We start from the raw sequence: 7,276 nt of genomic DNA on the forward strand, positions 1-7,276 counted from the left end.
TTCATCGAGATAGTTTTGCAACTTGTGACTCCCTTCGTCAAGGTATTGTGGAAACAAATACCCTCGGCAAGTCGTAAGACCATCTTGTTAGTTCCGAGAATCAAATTTGAATAACAATTTAAACAAGATGTATGAGCAGGATCAACAGGTCCTCGACGAGCAGCGTGGAAAGATACTCGACGAGTAAGACCTACGCAGGATAGGCCGGATCAACGTAGACAGGTCCTCGACGAGCAGGACCTACACAGGATGAGCCGGATCGGCGTAGACTGATCCTCGACGAGCAGCTTAGGGAGATACTCGACGAGTAGACAGTCCGTCCAAGAGCCTATCTGATCTTCGTATCTCTTTGGCCGTCGAGATAATTTCGTATATCTCGAATGATCATCCACAAAAGTAATGTAGTACTTCTTTCCACCTCTAGATTCGGTGTTCCTAAATTCTGCTAGGTCTGAATGGATCAATTCCAACGGTTCAGTTGTCCTTTCATTGACAGAATTAAAAGCCTTTCTCTTAAATTTGGCCTCTACACATACATTACACTTTTTATGATCATATTTAGTCAAGTTCGAAATTAATCCCATTGCATGCATTCGATTAATGGATTTAACATTCACATGTCCTAATCTAGCATGCCATAAATTCAAATATTCAACGATATAAGCAGAAGAACCAATTTCATTGACAACAACAACATCAATTTCAAGGAAATACAATAAGTTGTTCCTATATGCCTTTCCTAGGAAAACACCATTCTTACTTAAAACTATTTTCCCGCATTCAGTTACTTGCTTAATTCCAGCAATCTCAAGCAAAGCACCAGATACTCGACGAGCAGACAGTCCACATCATCCGGCTTGTTAACCTGACCCCTTAATATATTTGTTATAACTCGACCCGTTCTGACCCGAAAAAATTTGACCTGAAATGACCGATCCGAAATAACCCGAACCCGCAACTATGTAACCCGAACCCGACCCGACCGACCCATTACTACGTCTACTTGAATAGGTGGGTTTTCGGATCGGATTGACGGGATGGGATAATCTGGCTCACTCCCAAAACACCTTCAACGTGGCCTTTTTATTTAAGTGAAAATTGTTACTACAGACATATACTGTGACAGAAGTCACAAGAGTAAAAAGAGCACATTTCACCCAAAATAAGGAGAGAAATACAGAAACAAGGCAAGCTCCTGAAATATGTCTACCTTACCAAAAAAGAGAATAGACTATTTGCCGAAACAAAGCCCAATAAACAGCAGCCCAAGAGGCCCAAAAGCCCCCGCTTACCAATTACGCACCCTTGATAGCCGAAAACTCCTTGCCGGAAGCGGGCAAAGCTGGAGATTTTGAAGGTGTATCGCGAAGATTTCTGTTAGCTTGAGAGCGAGATTTGGGGCGGCAGATTCGTCGGAGATACTCCAATTTTCTCTCACCTCGCCCTATAAATAATCTCTCTCAAGAATCTTCAAGATGAGTACGATGAAGTTCTGCCGTGAATGGTTAACTCCCCACTGAACTCTCAGTTGTTGAATAAAACCGATTTCAGTGTCTTCTACTTCCTTTTTAACTCAAATTCTTTGATAATCGTTAATAAACATTCGTTTCATCGTCAATTTTGCTCTGATGCGTTTTGATTATTGCTACAGCAACAACATTCTGTACCTCGACGAGCAGCGTGGAAAGATACTCGACGAGTAAGACCTACGCAGGATAGGCCGAATCAACGTAGACAGGTCCTCGACGAGCAGGACCTACACAGGATGAGCCGGATCGGCGTAGACTGATCCTCGACGAGCAGCTTAGGGAGATACTCGACGAGCAGACAGTCCGTCCCAGAGCCTATCTGATCTTCGTATCTCTTTGGCCGTCGAGATAATTTCGTATATCTCGAATGATCATCCACAAAAGTAATGTAGTACTTCTTTCCACCTCTAGATTCGGTGTTCCTAAATTCTGCTAGGTCTGAATGGATCAATTCCAACGGTTCAGTTGTCCTTTCATTGACAGAATTAAAAGCCTTTCTCTTAAATTTGGCCTCTACACATACATTACACTTTTTATGATCATATTTAGTCAAGTTCGAAATTAATCCCATTGCATGCATTCGATTAATGGATTTAACATTCACATGTCCTAATCTAGCATGCCATAAATCCAAAGATTCAACGATATAAGCAGAAGAACCAATTTCATTGCCAACAACAACATCAGTTTCAAGGAAATACAATAAGTTGTTCCTATATGCCTTTCCTAGGAAAACACCATTCTTACTTAAAACTATTTTCCCGCATTCAGTTACTTGCTTAATTCCAGCAATCTCAAGCAAAGCACCAGATACTCGACGAGTAGACAGTCCACATCATCCGGCTTGTTAACCTGACCCCTTAATATATTTGTTATAACTCGACCCGTTCTGACCCGAAAGAATTTGACCTGAAATGACCGATCCGAAATAACCCGAACCCGCAACTATGTAACCCGAACCCGACCCGACCGACCCGATTACTACGTCTACTTGAATTGGTGGGTTTTCGGATCGGATTGACGGGATGGGATAATCTGGCTCACTCCCAAAACACCTTCAACGTGGCCTTTTTATTTAAGTGAAAATTGTTACTACAGACATATACTGTGACAGAACTCACAAGAGTAAAAAGAGCACATTTCACCCAAAATAAGGAGAGAAATACAGAAGGGTGTTTTTTTTAACTACCCCTTTTCTACACTTCCAACAACCAATTACCTCCCTAATTTCAGAAACTAATTATTTGACTCCCTTTCTATCAAAACCCTAAAATTATCACCTATCTACCACAATTTATTGTCATCAACACTCAAATTTATTGTCAGCAACACATAATTTTCCAAATTTTATTGTCACCAACACAATTTATTGTCATCAACACTTAAATTTATTGTCAGCAACACATAAACATTCCAAATTTTATTGTCATCAACACAATTTATTATCATCAACACTCAAATTTATTGTCAACAACACATAATTTTTCAAATTTTATTGTCATCAACACAATTTATTGTCATCAACATTTAAATTTATTGTCAGCCACACATAATTTTCCAAATTTTATTGTCACCAACACCAACACAATTTATTGTCATCAACACTTGTCAGCAACACATAATTTCCAATTTTATTGTCACCAACACAATTTATTGTCATCAACACTCAAATTTATTGTCAACAACACATAATTTTCCAAATTTTATTGTCACCAAACCAATTTATTGTCATCAACACTTAAATTTATTGTCAGCAACACATAACATTCCAAATTTTATTGTCATCAACACAATTTATTATCATCAACACTCAAATTTATTGTCAACAACACTTAATATTCCAATTTTTATTGTCATCAACACAATTTATTGTCAGCAACACATAATTTTCCAAATTTTATTGTCACCAACACAATTTATTGTCATCAACACTCAAATTTAATCTTTGGTTTCAGTTACTCGTTAGCCATTTTAGCAAAATCAGCTTTTGACATCTATCATAGACACTCGACGAGCAGTAGACACTCGACGAGTAGTGGGTTAAAAACTTAGGGTTTATCTCTGACGAGCAGATAAGATACTCGACGAGTAGTAGACACTCGACGAGCAGTAGACACTTGACGAGTAGTGGGTTAAAACTTAGGGTTTATCTCGACGAGCAGTGAAGATACTCGACGAGTAGTAGACACTCGACGAGCAGTAGACACTCGACGAGTAGTGGGTTTATCTCGACGAGCAGTGAAGACACTCGACGAGTAGTAGACACTCGAGGATCAGTAGATACTCAACGAGTAGAGCGGAAGACAATGGTAGTGGGTTTAGGGTTTAACTCGACGAGCAGAGAGGACACTCGACGAGCAGAGAGGACAATCGACGAGCAGTAGACACTCGACGAGCAGCAGACACTCGACGAGCAGTAGATATTCGACGAGTAGAGCGGAAGACAATGGTAGTGGGTTTAGGGTTTAACTCGACGAGCAGAGAGGACACTCGACGAGCTGTAGACAATGTAAGGCTGATACAGGTCCGAGGTCTGTATCGATTGGCTCTGATACCATGAAAAGAGAAGATGGAAATGTAATTGTGTGTGTTTATTCATGGAGGAGACCTCAATACATACAAGTTATACAAGTGTGAATGAGATATCTTCCTAGAAGATATCTCATTCAAAAAAATCCAAATTTTATTGTCAGCAACTTAAATTTATTGTCAGCAAAAAAAATCCAAATTTATTGTCATCAACATAATTTATCTTCATCAACATTAAAATTTTATTGTCAGCAACAAATAATATTTCAAATTTTATTGTCATCAACCTAACATTTATTATCAGCAACAATTAAATTTCCAAATTTTATTGTCATCAACACAATTTATTGTCAACAACACTAAAATTTATTGTCAGCAACAAATAATTTTCCAAATTTTATTGTTATCAACACAATTTATTTTCATCATCACTTAATTTATTGTCATCAAGAAATGATTTTCAAAATTTTATTATCATCAACACTAAAATTTATTGTCAGCAATAAATAATTTTTTCAAATTTTGTTATCATTATCACTAAAATTTATTGTCAGCAATAAATATTTTTTAATTTTTGTTGTCATCAACACACTTTATTGTCAACACTAAAATTTATTGTTATAAACACAATTTATTGTCATCACTTAAATTTATTGTCATTATTACTTAAATTTATTGTCATCAACACTATAACTTTATTGTTATCAACATGAATGGTGCCAAAAACATTTAGAAATCGAGACATTTAGGTTGTGTTATCTTCATCATATTTATTATGTCTTCAAAACTCCACTGTGCAAACATCAAAAAACACTTCTACACAAAATGTACGGGGTTTAAACTTGGCAGGTCACTAAACTATCCCACAGTTCATTTCGATCACCAAACTAAAAAACGATACGAAGTGATCACTGAACTATCAACATTCAACTTCCGACGATATTTTTTTATTTCCGACTCAGAATTGCCCATGTGGCTCCCGGGAAGATGACTCACACCACAAATCACTTGCCACGTCATTAAATCACTTGTTTTTAATTTTAAAAAAATGTTTATTTTTGTAACCTTGCCAGGTCATCCTCTTCTCTGACACCGCTCGTCGAGGGCCTTACACTGCTTGTCGAGGGCCTTACACTGCTCGTCGAGGTCCTCTCACTGCTCGTCGAGGTCCTCTCACTGCTCGTAGGACTATTTACACCGCTCGTCGAGGGCCTTACACTGCTCGTCGAGGGCCTTACACTGCTCGTCGAGGTCCTCTCACTGCTCGTCGAGGTCCTCTCACTGCTCGTAGGACTATTTACACCGCTCGTCGAGGGCCTTACACTGCTCGTCGAGGTCCTCTCACTGCTCGTCGAGGGTCTCACACCGATCCTGCACGTAGGACTATCTACACCGCTCGTCGAGGGCCTTACACTGCTCGTCGAGGGCCTTAAACAACAAGAAGAGGGTGGGTGCGAAGAGGGTAGTGTCGCAAGAGAAGTTCAATTCACAGAAGGTGTCAGAGAAGAGGGTGACCTGGCAAGGTTAAAAAAAATAAACATTTTTTTAAAATTAAAAACAAGTGATTTAATGACGTGGCAAGTGATTTGTGGGTGTGAGTCATCTTCCCCGGAGCCCACATGGGCAATTCTGAGTCGGAAATAAAAAAATATCGTCGGAAGTTGAATGTTGATAGTTCAGTGATCACTTCGTATCGTTTTTTAGTTTGGTGATCGAAATGAAACTGTGGGATAGTTGAGTGACCTACCAAGTTTAAAACCCCTTATCCTCCAACACTATCTTTTTACCTTTAAAATACCATAAAGGTGATCCGCTAAAAATTAGCTAACGATAATTATTATAATCTGAATTCTATTATTCTCATTGTTAAGAATACAAACTACTGTAAAAATCAATGTAAGAGAAGAAGAAGTAGTGAATATGTATATTTGCAAGGATCAATTTTTTACAAGGCGAAATGAATTATTTAAATATTAACCCAGTGCGCGGATTTTGAGAAAAAATTAGAAGTCGCATTTGCGGATCCTTAACTATAACATTTGCAAAATTAAAAAAAGAGTCGCGGTTCCAAAATCCATACCTGCAACTTTTAAACTATTACGGTTGCGAATTTTGGAATGCGACATATGGATTACTTAAAGAATGATGCGGGTACGGTTTTAGGAGCTCTGGCATTATTATGTTTGCGGATTCAGAATCCGCGATATGTCTTGTTGTTGTGGATTGCGAAATTGTGATATTTTGAGGCTAAATAGCAAAGAAACGAATATAAACAACCGCTGGGTAGTTCTAGATCACAAACTCCGAAGATATCATTACTACCTTAGAGCACTCTTACAAGATTATTGGAATTCTAACTCCTAAATACCTCATATCTCATTCCTCAAATTATAGGGTTTTCCTATATCTTGTTTGAAAACCTCAAAACTCATAAAAGATCCATATTTCATATTTAAATATATTTAAATATATAAAATAATTTACAATTCCAACTCTTATTTCCCATTTTATATTTAAAATATGGTGGACTATCTATTTAAGAGTATATTAGGGGAGTACAAATTTAGGAATAGATTTAGCTTTTAGGGCTTGTTTGGTATCCATTTCCTGAAATCAGGTATGAGTATGTAAGAGCTCATACTCATACCTGGTATTTGATATATCAGTATATGGATATCAACTTGATGTACTTGATATCTTGATATACTCATTTTATGCATATTCCATATACTCATTTTTATTAGGATCTCATATCCCTTCTGCCTCTTATTCGTTTTACATATTGTTTTCTAACCAAACTCATTTGTTCTTGTTGATGAATAACATGGTTGTTCTAAAAAATGTCAATCGTTATCTATATCATATCAAATGCATATGTAAGATAATCCCATACCCATATATATGATATTCATACCATACCTTATATTTGATATCTTAAGATATGAATACCAAACGAGCCCTTAGAGAGTTCTCAAATATAGGACTCAATTATTATGAGACCAATTTATTTAGGAGGTCTTCAATTTTACTCGCTCCGTCCCCAATTGTTCTTCCTGATTCTTTTTGCGGTACTATTCATCGATTAAGGGAATCTTGCTAATAACTCCCAATATGTAAGTAAAAACATAGTCATGAGTGATCTTGTTAGATTCGTCTTAATAAATTCTTTAAGAATATTCAAATTTTAAGATTTTTGGATTAACATATTTAGAGATATA

The sequence above is a fragment of the Phyllobates terribilis genome, unplaced genomic scaffold (genome assembly GCF_046119375.1).
Source record: "Phyllobates terribilis strain yellow unplaced genomic scaffold, ASM4611937v1 Scaffold_3347__1_contigs__length_81525, whole genome shotgun sequence".
Taxonomy (NCBI): Eukaryota; Metazoa; Chordata; class Amphibia; order Anura; family Dendrobatidae; genus Phyllobates; species Phyllobates terribilis.